This window comes from Glossina fuscipes, unplaced genomic scaffold (genome assembly GCF_014805625.2).
Source record: "Glossina fuscipes isolate IAEA_lab_2018 unplaced genomic scaffold, Yale_Gfus_2 3, whole genome shotgun sequence".
NCBI classification, from domain to species: domain Eukaryota; kingdom Metazoa; phylum Arthropoda; class Insecta; order Diptera; family Glossinidae; genus Glossina; species Glossina fuscipes.
Window position 1 is genome coordinate 2,164,959 of NW_023998417.1, and position 26,975 is coordinate 2,191,933.

Sequence of the window (26,975 nt, forward strand, 5' to 3'; positions counted from 1 at the left end):
TCTCTCTCTCTCTCTCTCTCTCTCTCTCTCTCTCTCTCTCTCTCGCTCTCTCTCTCTCTCTCTATCTCTTTCTCTTTCTCTATCTCTTTCTCTCTTTCTCTCTTTCTCTCTTTCTCTCTTTCTCTCTTTATCTCTCCATCTATCTGTCTATCTCTCTCCCTCTATCTCTCTGTCTCTCCCTCTCCCGTTCACTCCTTCTCCATCTCTCTCTTTCTCTTCCTCTCCGTCTCACTTCTTCTTCCACTCTCTCAATAAATTAGGCAATGCAAGCTATCGAATCTTGCAAGATTAGTATCTTTATATGCTTTTTAAGCCGACTTTATTAACATTACGTCAGAAGATTTTAATATTCAAATGCAAAAAGAAATTGAATCCAATAGCATTGATGATGAAAAAGGAGAAGATAATATACTAAGAACTTTGAAAATGAGCTAAGAAGCTTCAAAAGGCTTTGGATTCAAACAATTTAACATGTTTACTGTAATAATGAACACTGATGCATACTTTGAACTGAATATGCATACTTTAGATTTAACTATAACGTAAGGTACAAATTGAAAACGAACACTTTAGAGACTCGAAAATAACATAACATATATTCTTGTGTTAACAAACAAAATTGTAGATTAAGTTGGAAGTTACATAATGTACGCATACATTGTAACTTTGTATTCTCACTTGTGACGCTCTCTCTTTGCATTTTTCTGCTTTTTTTCTTTTTTTTTCTTTCTCAAGAAAGTATGCAAACATTCAAATTGTGAACGCAAGAGGTAAACATGTAAACAGTACTAAACATACGAATATGTTTAGATGTATGTATGAAGAAATGTTTACTTATGCTCATAATACTGAAATGATAATCCCAAATGAATAAATATCTTAGAAAATAGTACCTGATGAGGACAACTTTTTTATATGTTCTTTAATAGCCTCAAACTTTCAGAAGGTTGTCTACGCTTAACGAATAAAGTCTAATATAACTGGACTAATATGAGAGGTATTTTCTTAAAGAAATTTTTGGCTCGTTCATAATGAAATATGTAAATAATAGATTAAGTGCAATCTTATTGACGACTTAATACTTATCTAAGAGGCTATTGAATGTTTATCAATTACAAGCAAATTTGTATTTTCATCACATGTTCATCACACATCCATATTCTTCATACGTCCTTGAGATTTTGCTTTTATTAGACCTTGTCAGCTTGTCAAAGATTTTCTTGCTGATCACTTTTAAATACTACAGAATTGCGGCAAGGGTTTAACGTGGGTTCCTGCCTGAAAGGCGTAACCCCCCACGGTGGCCCAAGCCACTTTAAGCGTACTACGCCCCCTGGCGAGTTAAACAATCCCCACAGAGTAGGGGCCTAAACAGCACCAGAGTCCAGAACGGTTTATTGTGTATGGAACAATAAACCCAAACCCACTCTGGTCAATGGCGAGGCCTAGCTGCACTCAATTGTTCCATTTTAGCTAGGAACTCGCCAACCACAACCACCACGAGTACTCCCCGAAGGGCCGCACCCAAGCACTCAGGACTCACAAATTGATCAACGCTTGCATGGTTCGCATTGAACTACTTTTTCAACTACTTTCCACTTTCCATATGGAATTTGAAAAGCCTTTATGTGAATAGCTATAGAGTAGCATATGGTCTTCTTTTAATATCTTTTTTCTTATAATACACTTAGATTAATTCCGTGCCTCTTATATACACAACGCATAAACCAACGAAAAGATGTATTTCGGTATCTTTTCGAATAACGTTAAATATTTGCTTTTGTTTCTTCGCAACATTTGCATCATTCTTCGCCACATTGCAGTGTTACCCTCAAGTGCCTGTCAAACTTATACTTTTCCATATATACAATGCACACCTGCATATCACGACATCACTGCGTGTAACGTCTCTTTTCCCTATCTACCTTACCGTATTTACATAAGTGAAAACTTCAACACTTTGTGTCAATTTCGAGCGCAAATTAAATTAATGCATTCCACAAAATGCAACAACTCCTTGAGGTGATATTGATCGTCAAGGTTGTTGTAACTTTGGTTTTTCTCTTTTTCTTTTTCTTTTGCTTTACACATTCACAGCCTCATAACAAGGCGATAATTAATGCAAGTTATCAGCATCTTTATCAACAGCATCAACGCCGTCATCACTATTGGCAGTATTATGGTTCTTGATAGTTGAGTTAGTGCGTTTTGTTGCTTACGAATTCGCTTTTATGGCCATTAAACGATGCCTTAATTAATCTTAGCATAATTTGCGGTTTATTGTTAACCTCTGTCAAACACCTAAAACACATTTATTGTTATTGTTATACATGCAACACGTTTGAAGATATAAATCAATTTATGGTAATTGGTAGAGAGGTCGTCACATTTAACTACTGGACTTTGAAATCAACCACAGCACCTTAACTTAAATCACTTTTTAATTATATTGTGAAGCTTGTGTTCACGTTTCGTGCGTAGCCTTAAGTTCTATTAATTTTTTTTTTTTGAAAGAATTTATGCTATAAATATTGGACGAAGAGCGAGAAAATAACATATAACTAAACACTTCGATCTAAAGGAAGATAGACAAATATTATTCAAGCGTAGCTAGCATAGGCACTTACTTACAAACACTTAAGTTGAAGGGTATGACGACAGTAAGCTAAGATTTGAAAATGGAATAGAATGAAATCGAAAATATTCCGGTGTTTTCACATACTTCTCGCATGACCAAACTAGAAAATATCAGGACTTTTCACGTATATATTAGTGAATTTTCCCACAACGTTCGGTAATTCCCAGCTCATATATATGCAGTGTCCAACAAGAGATCCACATTATTTTTAGAAAATGTCAACTTTCTCGATATTTCGTGTCTTTTAGAGAATTCGTTTGCGAATGAAAAAACCAACACAGACATCCGAGTTTCGTTTCGGGAAGCACTACCGTTCAAGGTCAGCATTGGTTTGAAAGATGTTATGGCGGCTCGTTTCGATCGGAAATAACAATTCGTTGATAGCTTGCTGATTTTAAATACAGTCATTAGGACTCTGATGATGCTGCACACTATGAATGAAAAAGATGTGGCTGCACTAGAAGAAAATTTTGAAAATTATTTTCCATCATAGGAAAGTGAAATTCTCACATCTAACCTAACATTGAATTAATTTTTTTCGAATAAATGTTGCGCCGGCTGCAAGGAGGAGAAGTGCAACAGTGTACCATAGCACTAATGAATAGCTACAGTGGCAAAATTGCATGAACTGTAATTCAAGTTGCTGCCAAATTCATCAGTTTCTTCGTACCTGCCCGCCCCCCCACCACCAATATTCTCGATCAGATCTTCACTCAAAAATGCTTGCTGGGTATGGCTTTTATGGAAAAAAAAATGTGAAATATGAAAGCATTATTGCATACGCTATTTTATTTATGAGTGCTTGTCTATGTCTAGGCTTGTTAGTAATCTATTGACATAAGCTAGTCTTAAAAGTATCGAGCTTTCCGATAGTCGCTCACTTTATTCCTTTTAAGTCATATTATATAACAGCAATATTAGCAACTAGCTCTCTATTATTTTGACAATTACGTTCGATACTTGTTTGATTGCTTAAATTATATATCCATCATATATGGTATTCCTCCTAGATGGTGTGCTTCGTACAAATATATATATATGCGAATGTTTGTAATCATTGCTGTAGTTTATGAAACATCAACAATTTAGTCATTATTCATACTTCAAAATGAAAGGCAACAATATGACAACAACATCAACGTCTGCCGTAACAGAAACAACAACACCTACTAGGTTTAAATAATATAGAACGGCTGCTTTGGACATGTTGGATGTATTTTGTAATGTATTTTAACATTTAGAAAATAAGAAGAGAGCAGTGACAAACACCTATACTGCCGCCGGTAGATTATTTTGAATAAATATTAGTAATATATGTAATTAAAGTTTTAAAACTGCGAAAAAAAAGTAATGTATGATGAATAAAGTTTAGTTTCAAGAATACAATATAACTACCAATCGTTTAAATATATAAATAAGAAAGTTTTCAAACAACAAGTTCCAGAGATAATTAATATTTCTTGTATGTCATTGAACGAAAAGTGAGATGGAAACGTAATAAACTCATATTTCCAAGAATACCCGTCAGGTATACTTTTATTCACTATATAAACTCACCTTCATTTCACTTTAATCATCTGTACACCTCTTCGTTCATAGTTTTTGATTGCGATGCTCGCGAAAAGAACTCAAAAACTCAGCCCACATAAGCGCCAGCTATAGCCCAGTAGTGGTAAATTGCACCTAACAGATCAGAATAATTCAAAGTTTAACATAAACATATGCAAGAGTGGACTCTGTCTGAAGCAAAGATGAAAATTTGAGATAGGTCCTTATTAGTGCTTTTACCCCAGAAATCCGCTAAACCAAAGCACGTTATATGAAATGTGAACAATAAACTTACGCATCCAATCTGCTTATAAACACTATTAAAACGGAAAAATCGAAACAATTGAACTGAAATTTATATATGTATATTTATATATATGTATATATGTATATATGTGTATATATATATTGTTTCTTTTGTGTGCAACAATGCCACTTTCATATGCACATCACCAGATTTCATATGTTCGTACAATGAGTGCTTAATATAATAACAACGCATTGCCATCATTTTCATATTCACGACAAAGCGGAATCAACATATCGCGTTTCTATCGCATCTATGTACAATAAAATGTAAGGTATGCGATAGTTTCTGGTTTTTCTTTTCCTATTCGCAAGTTGCTGTTGTTGTTTTCTGCAAAAAACTTTACATATAAATCTTTATAATTTATCTCTGTGTCTACTGACATGAATTTTATTTATGAACGCAGACGATATTTCGCAAATATCGTACCTTTGAAGCAAGAGCGATAAATAAAACACGCTAATAAGTTTCCTGTACAGGCTTTGCTTCGGTGCGGTTAAGGTTAATATTCATCGGGTCATTTCAATACCAGCGCTCTCGATAAGATTTACTAAATCTAACGTTCCGGCTGTAGTATCACAGGCAGCGTTATGTATATCATAAAGAATTTCTACTTAGTGGAAAATTTTGAATCGAAGCATTTACTGCTCTCCCTAAACAACAATAAGGTTGAATTAATAGTCTTTTAAGCCCTACATCCAAGTTAATGAAGTTTTTCTACTTAAGTTGCTCAGGCTATTCAAGTCCGCTTGTAAATGCTATTACAAGAGTATGAACATCTACAAATTTTCAAAATTATATATCAGCTGATTTTGATCTTGATCGAAAGCATCGATTGTGTATCGATTGTAAATCTCAATACCGACATTCTGCGTTTGTAATAAGTAGCTGGTTAGTTAACGTAGAAAAGCGTCAGTTAAATGCTTTATATATATATATAGACTACTTTGGATGCTGGTTAATTTCACATCAGCATCTTACTCAGAAAGATGAAACTCGTTAATCATAAAAATGATTCTTTCCTAATTTTCGTCTAATATATGATATGAAAGTAAGCCAGGCTTGACAATTGCCATAAACACAATACCTGTTTGGCTTTTTTCTTCCAAGTGGTTAGCTACAAACATTAAAATGTCGGAAGTTACTACATTTCATGCAAATTCAATGGACTTGATATGATTTTGCTTACATTAAATTATAACATTATCGTTGACCATAACTTTCAAGAAATTTCAGTTAACTAGACAAGTGATTAATGCATCTTAGCTCAATACAAGATGCAATGTTGTAGTAAAAAATCGTTATTCTCTCCATTAAATATCCATCTCACTACCATGAATATTTTTGAATACAAAATGGTGTCTGAATACAAATGGTGTCTTGTACATGTATGCACGATTTATTCTTTTCTCTTTCACACCACAGAACAAATTAGCTAAATAAAAATTGCTTTTGTTCTTCTTCCTCGACCAATGATCGTGATGGTTAATGTTAGCGTTCGTTAATGGTTTCGTTAGTGCAGATAGTGGTAGTGTGTTGTGATAAAAGTTTTACCGCATTTTTTTTTCTTTTTTTTTTTTACTTGCACAAAGCATTTATTTCATACTCTATTTTTAATATTTACACAAATTTTCTAAAAAAAAAAAAAAAAGCTTTAAACAGTGAAATAAAGGAAATTGCTGTCTTATGAATTTATGTAAAATTATGTATGCTTAAGAAAGTTTCATTTTCATTCTCGCCTAAAAGAGTTCTTACACATACGAATATTCAGACCAGCATACTTTCCACTACTTTGCAATTGTGACGAAGATTTTTCTTAAAAAGGATCAAAATAAACGGCAAAAAATGTGTATATATAGTCAGCACAGCACGATTGCTAAATACCCTACTTGGCTTAACACTTAACAATTGGATGCTTCACATGCCAAATTGATTAACTCCATAAAACAAGAAGTTGTAAAAAATGAGAAAATATTATAAATAAATTATTTATTATTCAGTGGCCAAAGCGATTTTGTCATTTAGTAGTGTTCATACTTATTATTAGAGAAAATCATTTTGAGGAGTTAATGAAGTGCTTTGATATTAATATGTAATGAAAATCCAAAAATGGAGTTAATCTATTTGGCAAGAGAAGCATCCAATTCTTATTTTTGCCATAGGACACAAAAATGACACACTTTTTTTATAAGAACCTACTATTATGGGTACATTTTCATTGAATGAAAGTCAGACTTTTCTGTTCTAAAAAACAAAAAATTCTCCTGAAACTCCTTATATAGGTTAAGATACAACAATAGGCATACGTAATCCAAATTTTGTGGAGTTAATTTTTACATCAAATTGTTTTTATGGGTTAATTTTCATCATAACGCATTGGAATGTAGATTTTTCTGCCCTATAAAGAGACAATTTTCATGAAACTCCTTGCATAGGAAACGATCCAAAAAATGGGCCGAAATGGTCCAAATTTAGAACAATTGCGATCACTATTTTCATCATAATCTATTGAAAATTAGATCTCTGTTGTCACATGAACTTTAGTTTTCATTATATGGGGAGTGGTCGGAAAAGTGGATCAATCCAAGCGATTTTTAATAGCGTCCGTTCTTTAGCCTAAATATGCTAGTGTACCGAATTTCGTTGAATTGTCTCAAAAATTTGTACCAATAACTTGGACTCATTGCACGGACAGATGGACAGATAGGCTTAAACAATGCTTCTAAATCGAACAGTATAATAAAAACTGGATCAATGTTAACCGCTCCCCCATGTTACATACGGAAAGTAAACTTTAATTTGCGAAAGGGCGTGATTTTTATTATATAATTCGATAATAGTTCCAAATTCATATAAAAAAAGGATCCAATTTTTGTGTTCTATAGCAAAAATAAGAAATTTAATCGTCCGCCTAGCCCGACTAATAGTAAGTACTTTTCGTTGATTTTTTACTCAATATTGAAAGAATTGATTGAGAGAGCGAGAGAGAGAGAGAGAGAGAGAGAGAGAGAGAGAGAGAGAGAGAGAGAGAAAGAATAACAAAGCTTAAACGAAATGCAAAATTAAGAAAATTTAATTTTCTTTTGTTTTATCCTCACCGAAAAATTTCAAAAATAATTGCTGTTCATTTTGGTCGCGGCACAAATTCCTTTACGTATTCTTTAGTCGGCCGTGTCATGTGATGATGGTAATGGTTATTGCGGGTGATGCTTAAAGGAACAGAAATATCGGTTTAAAGTGCGCTAATTTTATTTTTTTTTTTTTTTTTAATTGTTAAGAATATATGCGTACGTTTATTTACAGTTACGTATATGCACGTGCGGGATTACGTTGCGGTTGAAATATTTTGCTGAAGTATTTTTCGTGTATGTTTGGGTGCGGTTTTCTGTACACATAGCATATGTTTGTTTATATGTTTTTCCGCTAGGTCAGGCATACTGAATTTGTTGGTTTCGTTGTATTATTCTCGTTCGGCGAAGTTGGTTATGTGCTCTGCATAATAATAAATTTTTTTTTTTGGCGACTATTTTATAGATTTCAGCTATGAATTTATTTATATTTTTTGCTCCGATCAATAAAAAAAAAAAAAAATGTTTGCATTAAACAGTATACGTGTCCTTAAGTTTAACTTGCTTTTCACCATTATCGCAAATGTTAAGGAAAAACAAATCAGTATATTATAGTCGTCGCAGTCGCATTCTTGATAATTATCTAATTATATTTGTGTCAATATTTGGGAAACTACAGTTGTTACATTGTTGTCATTAGACGAAAACTTACACTGGCTAGAGTTGAACAATAAACTCCGCCATCCATCATCATTATTATTGTTTTTGTTCAATCTGTTGGATAATAATCACATCCAACTTAGGGATTACAGACTGGACTGAGATATATCTCAGGTTAGAGAGAAAAAGGCAACGGAGGACTGTTCAAGCGACATCAGAACTAAGTTTTTCTGGTTGAAAGATGAAGGCTGCGGTTTATAGCATAAAAATACCGAAATCAAACCCAGAATAGAATATAATAAGAAATTCTGCAAATATTCATGAACTTGAAAACTGATTGATACTAAAAGATCCTTCGGATCTTTGCTGAACAAAGAGATGGGAAAACTACATTGACATCGCCGTCTACGAAATAACTAACTAGATCGATAGTCATGCGACACGGTATCTATATACCTCCTTGAACGATGCAGGGAGCGTGAACCCCTCTTATCCGACTAGCGACAGGTCTGCGTAAAAAGCGCTGCCTCCACTAGGCTATTCGAATATTCTACTTGGACGTAACTTGGCCGAAAACAATTTTAGTTCGCGATCGCTGTAGGAAAGGCAGTGCACACCAGACCCAAAAATCAATTTACTTGCTTTTGTGACAAACTTCAGGGGACTATCAAGAAGAGCTTAACCAAAGAATAAATGTCATCGAAGAATCGTTTCCTATTACGGTTTCCCATTCACTTAAAACATTTTTAACCCATTTCGATTTAGTTTATGTAGCGAATCTACATTAATAGTTGTAGTGAGGCAAAGCTCAATCTGATAGTGGGCTTAATCCTTATATGAATGCCTTTGAATATAACAACAACAGTTTAAATGCATTGTTTTTGGATTTGGCATAGATCTAAAACTGTATTTTTCAAGACAGCCTACAATTAATGAAAATCCTTGCGATTTCTGTTCAATTTCTTAGAGCGGTGACTATCCAAGACTCAAACTTAAAACGAACATAACTTTTCTTTCTTTTCTTTTTTAAAACAGCTCAACGTTATGGAACAATAACAATTTAAGTTAAGAGTGAAAATAGTTTCGAAGCAATGAATACAAAAAAATTTATTTATGCTTGAAACTGTTCGAAGGAATCTGAGCTTTAGGTTTGGCCACATTTTGCTTACAATTCGTACGCAAGTATAGCAAATAACTAAAATCTCCTCGGGCTGCCAGTCAGCCAGAAAAATTGATAAACGTAAGAATGAATATATTGTTTGTATAATTGTTTGCATATGCAATTCTATAGTGTGCGGTTGATTGTTAGCAAAAGTTTTCCGCAAATTTGTGGACTTTCTTTTGCGACTTACTTCTGACAATCTGGTGGACATTTCAACATTTATTTGTATGTACACCTATAATACACACATAACTACAAAAATCAGAAACTTTCTTCCTTTGCCTATCTTTAGATGTATGAATTTTACACTTGTTAACTTTTCTTCTATGTCTCTTACTCTTTTTGTTTTCCTTTTTTCATATTTTTTTTTTTTTTGTAAAAATAAATTGTTGCTTTTTATCGTTTCTTCAAGTACATATATATATATATATATATATATATAAGTGTTTGCATATGCAATCAAGAGACGTACAACATTTATTTTATGCTTACATATATACGGTTCTTAATGACACAGTTGCAATTGTTGTCATGGTAATCGACGTCGACTTTGTCATCATTGCTGTTGTGATAGTTGTTAAGAGCATAGTCCTATAGCTATCTTACAAACCACTCAAAAGTTTTACTTGCTTTTTCTTTTCATCTTCTTTAGGCAATTCATGTTAAGTGAACTCTTAAGGTTTATCCTACAGCACAGTCGTTAGTGGTTCGTTTCCAGTTTAAACCATAAGTAGTTGGACGCATTCGTATATAGGAATTTATACATATATATATATATATATTTGTCTCCGTTTTTCTAGAAACATTTGTAATTTGGAAAACATATAATATCTGGCCGGCCGCTGGCAAAACATATATACAAACATAAATGCATTCTCTATCATTTTTTCTTTATACTTTCAAAATTGTAATAATTGTGAAGTTCCATTAAATATCTTTCTGTATTTTTTTTTAAATTACACACATATATACGAACAAAAAGCTTTACTTGATGCTCCACTAGTATAATAAGAGCACACTTAAAACAATGAAAAATGTAATATACTTCAGTGAAATTGCAATCGGTTCCATTAATTTCAACATTATTGATTTTTGTTCGTGTGTGTTGATCGTTTCTGTTTATTTGGTTACTGAAAAGGTTTTTGCTAAGATTTTCTGGATTTTCTGGATTTTAGACCATTTTTTCATGCAACTCGTGAGTACCGGAATTTTTCCCTCGTTGGAAAAATTTACCTTTCACTAAGATACTACCGCGGTAAGCCTCGGTGGCTATTCCAAGCTTAATAAAAACCTTAATGCCCTTTTTCCCCAATTTCCTTTCATTAATTGACTTATGTCACTAACTAAAAAACATAGTTCGAATGATAAAGAAAGTGGTGCTATTGCCTACAAAGAACTTAGGGGGTAAAAATTAAAATTTATATGCCTGTACTTAACTTCAATGACCTATCGCCAGTGGTCATCAGACATTCTTCTTTCAAAATATCCCTAATTCGGCACCTATAGCGTGCAATCTTAGCAGATGAGTACGGTGATGTTTTACCTAATCGGCGATTCGATCCAGAATGAAGAGGATGTGCAGTATTCTTCTTCACTATGTCTTTATTCGAAATCGCATGGCATTGCCCAATCACACACAAACACATGCAAGATCATATATAGTTGCCGGACATATTTCGAATGTAATGTTCCCTTTCCTTTCATTCTTGCTTGGACTGTTCTTACTTATTAAAGCTTCCCTATAACATTCACATGAGGATAATAAACTGCTTGCTATAGAAAAATATGATGGGAAAGTAAAATATGCTTAGTCTACTCTAAATATATACGAATAGCCTACAATTACAAAAACAATCAAAACAATTCCTGCGACTTTGTTCCTTACACACTCAATGTGTGTGTTATGTTATTTTAATATAAAGTAATAAATGTATAGCATCTCAGATCTCAGGTCATTATTTCAGGTCTCTATTTATATAGAGAAGTTTTAGCTTGTATTAGAATTCCAAAACAATTGCTAGACTTTGTATGTCATAAGCAACAATGGCAAAAACTTGTTAGATGTAATTTAATCCTTGACAGATTTCCATATTTTTAGCTTCTTTTCTCCTTATCTGTCAGTCGCCACTAGGTTTGCAGTTATAATGAGAAGATTTTTTTTTACTGAGGCGCGAAGAGAATAATAGCTGTAAGAGCACACTTTAGATATAACAAATTCAGCTCACACTTCTGAATTCTATAACGAATGAACGTACAGTTTGAATTTATTAAATCGATTCTGATTCTGCAAGCGATGATGAACTTAGATTCCTAAAGTGTATTTTTTTCCCAATTATAAAAACTTTTCTTGTGCAGCTCTCGGAGATGTTTACTTTTTGTCAGTCATCAACAGCATAAGTGAACTGAGCGATCGAAATAGTCACCTAATTTAAATAGAATAACGTTTTGGGATTTCCTCGCTTTTATCCATTGATCATAAACTTCGACTAACTCCAATTTGCTCGTTGAACATTCTGTGAAGAGAGCTAGATTAGTGCTAGGCTTTATTAAACGCTGGTCGAAGAAGTTTGAGGACCCGTATGTGACGATAAGATTATATCTACGACCTGCACTAGAACACGCCTCGATCTTTGTGTCGTTGCCATGTGAATTCCATAGAATTTTTGCAGAAGCAGTTCCAACAGTTTGCTGTAAGAACTTTAGGTTGGCATCTGCGTGTCCCTTTACCTCTTTATGAAAGTACGTTGCTACTTACATGTCTGCAGTCACTCGAGAAACGTAGGGTGGTATTAAATATCGCTTTCGTGGTAAAGTTAATGAACGGCGTCATCGACTTATCGATTTTGTTAAATGAGATCAATTTTAATATTCCTATCCATCCAACAGGGAACTTTCTTTTTATAAAATTTAGTCAATGCAGGGTAAATTATAAACTTTTTAACTTCCTTAGGATCCTCCGTAATGATTTAAAGCAAGCAGATGCAGTTTTCTTATCGGATCATGTTGCTTCCATTAAGACTACTCTCTTCTTAATGATCGTGTACTGACCGTGACGTTGTACTTAAATTGTGTTTATGAAGCCCTGCTTTAACGTAATGGCTTTTAGATAAATTCCAAACTTATCGATTATATTAAAAAAAACAAATTTCACTGAAATTAAGTTTCTGGAAATTTAACAAATATTTTCATATCAACGGCAATTAAGGTGCCCTCTCATATCCACTATGTTTTCAGATTAGTGATAAACACATTATCGTATGTATACGAGAACTAACTGACTGCGTATTCTTATCATTCATGCACATATATAAGCTAACTACATACATAAGCTGTGTACGTGCACATGTTTAGTTCAATAACCGACAATGGGGAAATGTCTAAGCGCTTTTCATATAACAAGAATTTATGAGTGTCAATGAAAGCTTGGAATACAATGGTTTCATATTTATGTTTCATATAATGTATGCACATATGTGTACGTTTAGGGATTTTATAGTTGAATATTTTAAGGTTGCTTTTGAATATATCCAAAGAGGTCCATTGTCAGCATTGTCAGGTTGTTGACCTTATTACTACTATGCTCTTTTCTTTTCATTACTCTTAGCTATTTTAAACAATTCTTACTTACTGTTTACGAACAAAAAGAATTTTCTGGTAAAAGCTAAACAATTTTACACCCACCACCAAAAGATATGCGTATAGTAAATGAATTCATCGCAACTTTACACAGTACGTTCGCATATATGCTCTGAATTTATTAAAGATTTTATGTTAACTTAGTTCGGTACACCGATCCGTCCGACCGTCTTCCGTTGTTGCATGACGCAGTGTAGCAAAATGCAGAAACTTCGCATATATAAGTTGTCAGATGATAGAGAATTGCTCAATCAAAATCGGGGTTCAGGGGGACGACAAGCTCAAGCTCCGAAAACCATTTAACTTAAAAAATTTACTTAAAAAAAAAAAAAAAAAAACAGATTTTATATGCTTGTAAAAGTCAAGGAAAGACCTACCACTTCTTGCCTACAGAAGATGTGAGTCCATAAGAATAGCTTTTTGATGAGAATTTACTATATATTTTAGATTTGAGATATCTTTGTTTTTTGATGATTTATATTAAGAAATTAAAAATTTACATCTGGAGAGCATATAAAGAGGTCCCTTACGTCATATTTTGCCTTACGATTTTGCTTCGGTTTTTGAAAGAAGGGCTTTTAGAAATTTGTAGGGAAGACGATAGGTAAAGTGCGCTCAATAATTATATAGATTTGAATTTACTCGAAATTTTGTTTGTTAGATTTCAAAATAATAAATTGCTAATGAGTCTCGCTCCCGTGGCGAACTTTACTAAGACCCAAACCTAGGAACTCTGTGTTCACATTGGACCTTTTTTACACATCCTAGCGAATTTTGGGTTAAATTGCTGAATAACAGAACAAGAAGAAAGATAAGTCCTTGCAGGCTCTATCATCTGTTATCCAAAGATCTGTCGGGGGGGATCTGTCCTCAAGCAATTTATAGACATCTTCAAACAAACAGCTAGCTTGTCGTCATAACAAGCTAGACGAGAATAAATTAGAGAATTTCTATATATGCCTGGAAATGTTTTCCTTACTAATGAAATTAAATTTGCTTAAAAGTCAAGGAGAGCGCAAGGACTGCTATGACGAGAAAATGAGAGAACGAGTGTGTAAGCGGGTGTGAAACACACGAAAAAACTGTTATTAATATAGAAAAAAAGGGTTCACGAAAAATAAAGTTCAAGACTAGCTTCTTGAAAAAGGCAGTGAGCTAAGAGAGAGTAAAAATATAGAACGAAATGAAAATTCTTCAAAAATGGAGTTAAGCTGTTGTTGTTTATTCATAAGACCAAAGCACGGGGTCGAAAAAATTAATATAACAATAATTTTAGACATATAGTTTATTACTTTAAACAAAGTATGAAAAACTTCTTGGTTTCTTGCTCATTATTAGCAAATGCGCTTCGATTTTCTAAGCACAAAAAGAAATTTGACCAATCTATGTGTAAATGTATATATCCATGTATGCATCCACTACCATATGTATATATATATAGTCGTAATCATTTTTATGCGTAAACGAATGAATGCAAACACATGCTGATGTGCTTACGAATTTTCTTGCCATCTGAAAGCGTAAGGATGCTATTGTTAATCTCCCGTTGAACAGCAAGGAAGCAGTTGACTGCTGGAATTTCTATAAACTTTTGTACAGTAATAGCTCTTGCTGATGGATCTTCTAGTTAAGCATTTTTTCATCATTCAAATGCTTTACGTGGCATCAAGTAATTTAGTAAAAGGAAATTTTTATGAAGCTAATACATCTCTGTATATCCTAAGCATTCTTAAACCAACAGTAGTATAGTAAATGATATTTGAAAATTCACAGAATATAAGAAATGGAGAAAGATGAGAGGAATCTTTACTAGGAAGCTTCGGAAACCTTACAAAGTGTATATATTCTTGATCAATACCAAATTTTGCTTCATCTGTGCGTCTGTGTAAAAATTTAGCAGAAATGTAGGAAAAGCATGCACAAAAGCCGTTATTCAAAATGAACAGTACCATGTAATTTCTTGCCTTCAAAGGAAAAACTTTTTGCTCATTAGTCATAAAATGTTCAAAACTTCTCAAAATTAGTAAAATCTTTACAACGTCCAAAGGTAAGCTTCATAGACTCCGTAAACTGTATATGCAATGTATTTCCTTTCGTCTGGCCATTTGACCGACATTCAATTTCTAGATAATAAATATTGAGGTCGTGTAGCATGTCGACACTGTAGGCATGGCAGTCAGCCTTACACTTTTTAATCCAGAATTTCTATGAGGCGATTTTAGCTCACTAATATTCAAATGACATACTTCGAATAAGTGTCCATTGCCATCTCTCTCTATTGTCGCTCATTAATTTTCTATAGATTGCTGCTCACATAGCTGAGCAATATCTTAAGGCTCTTATTTTCCTTTATAATCACGTCAATTCCGACAACTTTGCAACATAAAAAGTTTAAAGCTTTAAAAAGGCTCGTAGGCACTGACTTCATCAAACACTAATTCAAGACTTTAGCGGGACAGTTTACTTACACCAACAGCAATCTGGCAATGCTATTATGCAGTGAACTTTACAAAAATAATATGGCAATTCTTTATAAATGAAACTGTCAGACATACGGACGGAATAAAGAGAAGGACAGCAAAACTTTTACGGTACATAAATAAACTTGATTCTACGCGTATATAGGGTTGCCACAACATTTTCGTTTACTACGTGTCGCAATTGGAAAATAGACATATTTTTTTATTGCTAAAAATACCGTTATATATGTCAGCTTACGAAATTCTTCTACGATTCATGCATACTTTATACATAAAGTGATTGAGCATGAATTTAAAAAATAAAATTAAAAGTCAGCCTTCGAGCCTTCACATCGTCGATCATCGGTCGAAAAACAATAATAATTTTTTTAATTCTGCATATCTCGCTTGCAAAGTCGATGTAATAATTTTTATTCACCTATCTGCTAGCTATCTCTTAGTTAGTGATAAATTAAGGAAAAACAACAATCTGTATTGACAGCTATTTAGAAAATGTGTACCGACACATACAAGCACATTAAATTTATGAGAAAATGTTGAAATATTATTTATATAAAATATCGCACACAATATTATGGAGGCGCTAGCTAGGTGCTCATAAAACTGAATAAATTTTTAAGTGTTTTTCACTTTTAAATGTTTGAAAATATATAGACATATATATATATACACTTGCATATACGTACGTATGCACGTCCGCTTAGCCTTAGGAATAAAATCTAGAAAACATTTATTTAAATCACATTTAAACAGAAAAGACTGCATAGACTACTATAGACCGTTTATGATTATATGCATATGGATGTATGCATGTATGTATTGTATGTATGTAGGAGAGCGGAATAAATGTGAGCATATGCTGTATGATTTACATTAAACGATTACTATCGTATAATATACGAACGTACATTTGCATTAACTACTACGGATGTGTATTCATATGAATGCTATTGCGAGTGTGTGTTTAGTACATCCGACATGTTTTATTGCCTGCAGGTTCCCTGCAGTGATGCAGCGTTTATGTGCACATATTTATATATATATATATATATATATATATATATGTGTGTGTGTGTGTGTGTGTATAATTCCGCATTATTATACTATCACGTGTCTCTTCTTTTAAATATGGACAAATTCTTTTATTCAGAAAATTGTAACAAATTGTTCTTTTTTTTTTTTTGCTTTATTTTTTTTCTTGCTTAACGGAAAGAACTTTTTCATAACCAGCAACTAAATGTAAAAGTATATTATCTTTTTCATTCCCTTCGCGACGACCGACAGAACCTATTTAAACTCGCATAAAATTATGACTTTGCATTACTCTACCATATTCATCTACGTCTGTCATCACTTGAAATTTTTTGAAAATAACTCATCTATTCGACTAGAATCTGCATGCATAAAGCATAAAAACTTACAAGTCGTAGTAATTTTCGCAAAGTAAGTGTATAAAATTTCAGACTTCTAACTTTAACAATTTCCAAGTAACGAGCAAAAACTCACAAGCTGTTGTTAAGAACAACGTAGTTGCGTTCAGTTTACGCTCCATTGCAAGCTTCTGCCTCGACCAATTTAGTCCATTTTCAATGCCAATCTGCGTGCAGAAACTTCCAATATACCTCCCAAACCAGGAGAGCGCCAACAACACACACAATACAGACAAAGACACACAAGACGGACGGACATGGCTAAATCAATTCAGAATTTCTGACTGATCAAGAATATATATACTCTCTATAGACGCAAAAACATACAGACGGACGAACATGGCGAAGTCAATTGAGAATTTCGCGCTGATCAAGAATATATATACTTTATATAGGCGGACAGACTCAAAGACGGACGGACATGGATAATTCAACTCAGTATTTCACGCTGATCAAGAATATGTATACCTTATAGGATCTCGGAAGCTTCCTTTTGGGTATGACATATAATTTGGAAAAAACAATATGAGTATACCCCCGGCATAAAAAAAGAGAAGAAAATAAGAATCACAAAAAAAAAAAAAAAAAAACATAACATATTAAAATAAGAAAGAACACTTGCAAAATGGCTAAGAAAGCCTTGAAGTGAATTTGAGGTACATTAAGATCCGAAGTTGAAAAAGTTACTACACTTATCTTAAGGTGATTTAGAAGAAAGTGAACCATTCATATGACAGGTAGCAAGCAACTCAGAGAGAGCAGAGGAACGAACAGCAGGAAAAAGTATTATTTTAATTAATTGCTGTAAACATTGTAGAGGAGAGGGATTGCGAACGAAGTAAAGTAATAAGGAAAAGTTAGCAAGTAGACGTAATGGTTTTATCTAGCGCCAAACTATAATTAACTTGTAACTTAACACACATCAATCTATCAAATTGAGATAAGAGAGAAGAAACTACAAAAAGGTATAGAATGAATGACTGACTTACCGACTCCACCAGGCAGGCTTTTTTACTGGCTATCGGATGCGGGAGCTATATTTGCCGCTTGACTTAAAAGTTCGTCGCTTCCATGCTAAAATAAAATTAAAAATGCAAAAAATAACATATTAAAGTTATTTGTTAAAATGTTTCAGTATAAACTTAAATTACTTTGAAATAATTAGCATTTTGTTGTTATTGTTGTATTGATTTTCATACCTAATTATAAAAAGAAAAATAACAGAATGAAACAAGTAAGAAAGTTATATTCGTCGGGGGCTGAATCTCGCATACACCCGACTATGTTTTTTGCATTCTACTCTCCAAGTTCGTTTATTTGATACCCATATCGCTAGTATTATTAAAAAGACAGTGATCGCATTGTCTACCATATTCATATTTTAAAATTAACCCATTCTTAGGCAAACAATATACCTTCACATGAGGAGCGTACAAAATGGTTTTACACATTCGCTCTTCTTTGTCTTATGATAAATAAGCATAAAATTTCAGAAAATTGAAAAACTTAGAATTTAATTACTCGTTTAATTACTTGACCTAAGGAGTAGACTGTTGCATCAAGAAAATGTGAAAAATTTCAGGATTCTAACTTTAATAATTTCCGAGAAACGAGCAAAAATCCACAGGCTCTTGTTAAGAATAACGGAGTTGCTTTCAGTTTACGCTCCACTCCGGGCTTCTGCTCTGACGAATTTGGCCATTTTTCACTATCAATATGCGTGCACAAACGTCCAATGGAATGAATGTCTTCACTTTTGCGACGAGGAGAGTGTCAACAACACGAACCACACACTCACAGACGGGCCGACATGGCTAAATCAATTCAAAATTTCACGCTGATCAAAAATATTTATGCTTTTTATAGACACACAGACGGACGGACGTGGCTAAATCAACTCATAATTTCACCCTCATCAAAAATATATGTACATTTTATATAGGCAAACAGACACACGAATAGACGAACGGGCATAGCTAAATCATCTCAGATTTTCGAGCTGATCAGGCATCTATACACTTTACGGGGTCTCTAAAATTTCCTTTTGGATATTACATTTATTTCGGGAAAAAAACAAAATGAGTATACCCCCACATCTTATAGTGGTGGGTATAAAAGAAAACAAAAATTTCTAAGATTCACCTAATCCAAGAATTTAAGGATCGATATGTCAATAGGTTTGATCTGAAAAAAAGTTACTAATTTTTCATAATTTTTTAATGAAAATACAAAAAAAAAAAAATGATTTGAACAAAAAGCGGAAAACTTTAAAGAGCAGAAGAAGTTTATCTTTTCGTAATTAATTAGACGGAGATAGCTGTAGAAGAAACAAGTCTTTCGCAAGCAAGCTCACTGCACTAAACTGTGACTACCTGAATATATTTTTCGGATTTTTCTTACAATTTTTCAGAAAAGTAAGCCTTCATGTAACGATACTTAGATAATTGAAACTAAGACGAAAATAAGTGAAAAATGAAAAGTTTTTTTATGTTATGTGAAGATAAAATATTTATTTTATATTGTTGAAACATCCTTAGGTAGCTGTTTGAAAGCTATTTTTTCCTTTCTCGTATAATATTAAAAGTGTTTCATTAATTGTTTCAGTACGATTTCAGATTAAAAATTCACATTAACCTTGAAAACGATGCGCGGCCCATGAGGATATAAATTCTTAGAATATTGCCACATGTACGCGCCTGCACGCACATATGTATTTGAAATCAAGTCGACTAACCCGATGATCCGTTAAACATAAAGTCCGCTTAATGAAAATTAGCTCAAATATCAAGGCATTGGCAAGGATGTGAAGATGTCTCTTTGTGAACTCTCGTCATTTTTTAGATCAGACATTTTCATTTCAATAATTAAAAATAATAACAAAAATAATAATAAATACTTCTTTTATATATATATATATAAAAAAAAAAAAAAAAAAAAAATGATAATTTTATTCGCGATAATATTAATGTCACACAGTTTAAATGTTGAATGCATTCATTGCACGAGTGCTGATAATGTTGATGATTTAATGCCACTACTCATCGAAAGCATAGCAAATATCATTCGTCGACCGACCACATTCATGCGGTCGGATTCGTTAATATTTTGATGTCAATATTTTTGTAAAGGAAATTAAATAAAATTTTACACATACATACATACATTTAATGTGCAAATGCGGGTGCATTTTCATATGTACACTTCAGTTGGCGTATAAGTTTATGGTTTTGCGGTTGCTATTTGAGTAAATGAATGAATATTTGTTTTTGTTTACTATTTAAAACGCAGGTGCACATATGTTGCACTTTTATTTTTCGATATTTATAATTAAAATATTGTCGCAAAATTCAAATGAAAGAAACGGACATTCTCCTTGATTAAAGAGCTTTCCGTTAAATTTTCTCTCTTCTTCTTCGAAATCAATATTTAAAAATGAGAAAAAAACAAGCAAAATGTGTCAGACCCTTTGTACTATGTATTTATACCCATCACAGAATCCGCCTGAGTAGCCGAATGGGAGGAATCTCGACTAGCAAGTCAATGGTCGTGGGTTCGAATCTCAAGTGCGGTAGAGTTTTTTAATAAAAGCCGATAGCCTTAGATGCTAGTGCTTTTAAGAGTTTAGTCTTAGAATTTATTTCTCTGGCGAAATTAATAATAATAATAATAATAATAATAATACCCATCACAGAAGGGTAAGGATGTGTTGTTTGTCGAAAAGACGACAATGCCCAGAAGGAAGCCTCAGAGACCCCATAAAGTATACATATTCTTGATCAGTATCTATTTAAGCATCTCCGTCTGGCCATCTGTTTATCTGTCTATCTACCGGGTTGTGTAACGTTTGTTGGAAACGTTTCTTTTTTTGTCCACTCTCCCTTGGGCTACTGCACATATATCTTATGATAATTAATTGCACTTATCTTTATAATCTATGACAACTTTTTATTGCCTTTTATATGCCAATTAATCTGAAATTGTTATTCTGCCTCTCTATTCTTGTATCTCCCATTTCACCGATACCATCTCTCATCCTGATCATGTGGACAATAAAATAAAAAAGAAAATTTAAAAATCAAGTAGACACTCTCCTCTTTGACGAGGATATAGTGGACGATAGATATATTTTGCGTGATTGTATCTTACTACAATTGTTATAACAAGATTTTTGACGATAGCTACACTAGCTAGGGAATCTGAATAGAAAAAACGAAGCGAAGAACTAATGGTATAAAGCTCGCATTAGTAATCTTCACCGTGCACCACGCTTTCGACTATTATTACAAACTAAAAACTTTTAAAGCGTAATAAAGGTCGTGATGAAACCGGATCATCAAGTTATTCCGGTTGTGCTGTGTTAACAGATTCTGCAGCAATAATTGGAAATGCAATCATCGCGCTATGTCATATAAATGCTGATAAAGATAAGTTTAATCTTTGATTAAATTTTCAACTAAGTATTTTGTTAAGAGAATATTAAGCAGTGTCTTTCCTACAACTAACTATCTTCAAGAAGTCCTTTCACTTACCTACAACATTTTTTGTATTTTCTATCCTCTTCTCCAAGATTAGGTGTAAAAGTTTTTCGGTTGCTTTTTGTCTTTGATCGACTAACTATAATTAAATAACAATTTATTGTGTTTGCAAATAAAAATTTTCTTCTCTCTTCTCTTTCTCTCTCTCTCTGTCAAAGATTTCAAATAACATTAGATATCACAAGTTAGATGTAAGAAGTTTTTGTCTCTGAGTATCATAAAACATCATGTTAAGCATTTGCTTGAAGGAAATATTCCAACTCTCTCTGCGTTTAGTCGTCGTCGTCGTCGTCGTCGTCTCTTTCTCGCTGCGTATTTTCTTTTCTTTTGTTTGATTTATGCAAATGATGAAAATGAAGAAAAAAAATACACAAATTTTTAAAGATATGCTAACTTTGAAATTCAACACAAAACGGCAACGAAATTTTTTGCAACTAGAGTACATCAATTTTTTGCAATAGGTTATGGTCTTGCAATGCCTTAGTGAACAGCTTGCGCTATATGCTACGCATTAACAAGTACTTTTCTATTGCCTCATTATTTTATAGTTTATTTATGGATGGTTGCGTGCATGCGTACGCGCTAGGTTTGCTCATAGAAGACACTTATGCTATAATTCCTTTCCATCATAGTTGGGGTTAAGAAAAAACTTTTGTTATTTTCAAAAAAAAATTTTTTTTTTTTTCTTTTAATTCTAAATACCTTTTATGTAACGCATATCTTCGATTTTTAAACACAAGTAAAAGACGATATGCTTTCATATTTAAAAATACATAACTTATTGAATAATCATTAGAGAAATTATTATACAAACTTACGAAAGCAAATTATTTTAGAATAGACCAGAACTCAATACAGAACTTCTAAGCGGGATTTGTCTTACAAAACAAAGTAAATCAGTTATAGGTTGTCTCAGTTGATGCTGCAAAAAACTATTGCGCATAGTATATATGCTTTCCAGAGACAATCTACTTCTCTGATTTCCGAATTCCGCTTGTTTGCGATTTTAGAAAACACTTCTTATTCTCCGTTATGCGAGCGAAACGCATATACTTCTAAAAATCTACTTGTGCAGCTAAGGACACACGACAACAATGTTTAAGGACGAAAAATTACGCATCGAAGGCATGCATCGCATGGGAATCCTGCAGTGATGGGTGTAAAAGATTCGATCATAGCCGCAGATAATTTTTTCATTTCTTATACCCTACATCATTGACGGCAAAAATTAATTAAAAGTTCGTTTTCTAAAATATTAAATAAAAAAAAAACTTTGTCGTTGTAACTTTCTATTCTGCCGATGTTATGGAAAATTTATAAAATTTAGTTTTATATCACCTTAGTACTGTTGTCATGTAAACAATAATTTTTAAATAGGCTACAGCGAGTAAAATCTAATTTCTTCCTTCCATCAAATTGCTTAGTGTGTTACGCTGCGTGCTTTGTTGTTTTTTTAACAGATTAACCGTTACATTGATACATTAATAATACGGATAAGTCAGAGCAGAACTTCAGTTATGGTTATTAATTGCAATTAAAGGGCAAAACATCCACAACATTATTCTGTTATTTATATAAATATATATAAAATGCTTCCTTTTTTTTTTTTTAATTACGCCATTACTCGTTTTCATGATTGAAAAGAACTGAAAATTTTTATACAAGAAAAGAAAAGTAATATGAAAATAAAAAAATATGTAAATCAATGAGTAAAGTTCATGAAATAAAAAAAAAAAAATTCGCATTTTTTTTCTTCTCATCTTCTTTCAATCGCATAAGAGCTACTTCAATTTTGAAATTTATCTTCTTATAAGAAGAACTGGACGTAGATATATAAGCAGACTTAAGCTTAGCGATGTATTATAATAACGATAGGTAATTCAAAGTTATTGCCATATTCATTGCAATGACACGGAAAGAAGTATGCAGCAAGATTACTTAAAGCGCATGACGATTCTACAGAAACATTGTGTTAATACAACAAAAAGAAATGATTTACAGAAAATCGCTACTATATATATATATATATAGAGAGTAAATTGTAAAATTTTTTTCTACGAATTTTTGAAAATTCATTCTTTTTTTTGGTTAATATTGATGATATATTCTGCTAAAGCGCATTTGGAACATCTCTAAAATCGGAGACAAAACAATTTATAGATTAATATGTATATATAGTAGATATCTCTATTAAGTTTCTTTAATATTCATACTGATATTCTTGGAGACTAGAATTGAACTAAAGACCCTTTAATCATTTCATTTAAGAAAAAATGAACCATTTTAAGAGTTACCAAAATATTCTACTTTGTTTGTATCACCAAACTTCTCGTACAATGCCTTTCTATAAAAATGTTCATTTAAAATAAAGCTTCACCGGACCAAAACATTTCTTCTTTTTGTCATTGTCCCCTTAAAATATTACACATTATTATAATATATTTTCAAATACCAAAAAAAAAAAACAAGAAATATATTAAGGTTTTGTTGCATAGACATAGGGGCATATCCCATGTTTCAGTTACTTTCAAATTCTTTTGCAAAGTTTTGGGCGAGACATTAGAGAGTTGGGCTGGTGGACAGACATTTTGAATTGGCAGCCAGTCAAGAATTTGTATACTCTATTGAGTTTTTGAAGCTTACTTTTGCGCCTTATATAGATATTGGAAAACAAAATTAAAATTTTATACACTATAAAGTTGGGTAGGCGTGGTCAATGTTCCCAATTCTTGTACAGAAACTATGGCGGCACTCATAAAATATACCCTCAATTTTTATACATTTATCTGCTATAGTCTATGAGTAATGAGTAAAAGATTTTTCCTTTTTAAAAACGGAGATGTTCTCAGTTCACGTGGTACTGCTAGTGTATCTTTCGTCCAATTTGGCCCATTGTCAATACCAAACTGCGTGCAACATCTTCCAATGTTTCTGCCAAATTTGAAGTTGATAGCTGCATTTTTGCGACCAGAAGAATATTTATCCCAGACATTGCGTAGGCAGACAGACGGACAGACATGCATAGAGACAAATTCCCATGCTTAATTCGATTCAGAATTGGATGCTGATCAAGGAACGAACGTATATTTCGTGCGATCTTTGAAGCTTCCTTCGGAAAAAGCAACCTCTCATCCTTCCTTCCCCTTACCCGGGTGTACAAAGGAGAAGCGAATGCATTGCATACTTATGCAAAAATCTTAATAACTTTTTCACTTCCCTACTTTGATTAGATATTCATTTGTTTTGCTATTCCCGTCTTATTAAATTTGAATGACTTGGTCACCTGACTGTCGTATAACATAATAGCTTATTGCACAGCTTAAGTTGTCGTTATTATAATTATTATTATATGTCAGGTCGTAAATAAGTATAAATTTGCATGTTTATCTAGATTTCAAAAAAAAAAAAAACAAGTATTAAGTTTGCACAGTTATAAGCAGCAATCATCATCCCACTTTAATACGTAATATTCGCGATTCATAGCTCATTTTGATGACGTTTTGCAAAAAAAATTCTTTTTTTTTTTTATTTTTATTACTACCTAATATACCTTTTTCGTGGTAAGCATTTCTTTTAGTTTTTTTTTTTTTTAGTTTTTAGTTTGTTTGTTTGCCTACGCTCGATTTAGCTTTAAGCCAAAGTAATTTGCTAGTGCTTTGATTGCACAGTAGTGCTTACAGAAAACTAAATAACACAAGTTTCTGTTTGCTTTTCATAATTTGGGATTTACTTTTAATTCAGCGAAATTCTTATCATTAAAATAGTTTCATTTTTAACATTTGTTGTTTGTTATTCATTTCCTTCGTTCTCGCGTTTTACTAACTGTGCTATGCAAATAACCAAATTAGAGCTAAACTTTTCTTTCATCCTAATTGAAATACAACAGCGAAAAGATATTTTAAAAGGGTGAAAAGCCTTTACGATAGCACCGCGCTAGCTATGACAGTTTTATTAGGTAATTATTTTTTCGATTTCTTACATAAAACGGAAATTAATTTAGCCGGATTCGTCAGTCTATCCTAGCATATGCCTTCATAAAGGTGACTAGCCAAACGAATTTGACAAAACATTAGTATTCTTACTGTATACGTAGTTTTTTATCTTACCACTAACGATGGGTATTATTGGTCTGAGGTTACTTTCTCTCCGGAAATGTCACTTAATGACCTTAACTATCAAGTAGTGCTTTCGCACATTTCGCTTCAACTATTGGCATTGTAATGATCGGTCGAGTTTGTTCCCTCCTCTTTTAATCTCTGATCAATTCTTATCTATTGCTAAAGCATAGTGCATGCGATACAAGCGCATACGGTTTAGTTGCTTCTTTAAATCTCAAAGTTGAATAGTTGTAAGTTGGATAAGGATACAGTGTTACATTTACATTAATGTTCGAAATGTTCGAAATGTTCGAAATGTTCGAAATGTTCTGGTTTAGAAGGGTCAACTTTAATAATTAATTTCATAATTATGTTAGTATGGAGATAAGAATTATGATATAATTATACCCTGACCAAGATTAATTTCTGGGAAATATAAGAGAAGAAGATATTTCCATGACAATCCGCGCCACACGGCAACTTACTGCAGTTCGGTTAAGTGTGAACATTTCCACAAGTCGCTTGTAATCAACTAAGCCCCTTACAATCTTTGAGGAAGACGAAATTTTTATCCGTTACTTGTGGGATAAAGATAATGTTAACGAATTGTTCGGAATCCTCGTTTTTTAGATATTGTGAGTACTTCCTCAGGCATTTTGTGGCGATCACCTGAGAGTAGAGGTGTATGGGGTCCTAAGATGATCGCCGGAGAGGCAAATTGTATCGAGTTAATAAAGAATATGTGCATTTTATGGGCCCTTCTATTGCTGCTTCTGCGCGTTCCATCCGAAAGGAGCATTTTCGTCCGCTTGAAAAAATATCAAACTTTTAATGAAGTTTGCATTTACATAAACGTGTTCTGAAAATGCAATTCCTTTTTTAAATCAAAAAGGAATAAATTTATTGCATAACTTATGAGTTCAGCATTTATTGAAAAGTTCATCAATTTATTTAGACATTTATATGAAACTTAAATCGTTTCCTATAGCTTTCAATGACAGTTTCAACTGCTTTTCTTCAGTTGGTATCTTTCTTAACTTGCAAAGTTCATGCACAATCTTAAAACGAATGATAACTTAAACTAGCATCCTTCTGTTCTGTATGCATATTTTTGTGTATGTTTGATATGGATGACATGTTTGGAAACAGCAAAATTTTTCATATATATATATATGAAATAATACATATAATGTAAAATAACGAGAAAATATAACTTTTTTATTAAGCAAACTTATCGAAAAAAGAAAGCATTTTTAGTAAGTGTTAAGCCACAGGAAATTTCGCACTAGTTGAACAAAATCTCATTCATCTATATGTATAACACGGTGGGAATCAAAAAAGGTTGGAAAGAGAGATAGAGGGAGAGGGAGAGAGAGAGAGAGAGAGAGAGAGAGAGAGAGAGAGAGAGAGAGAG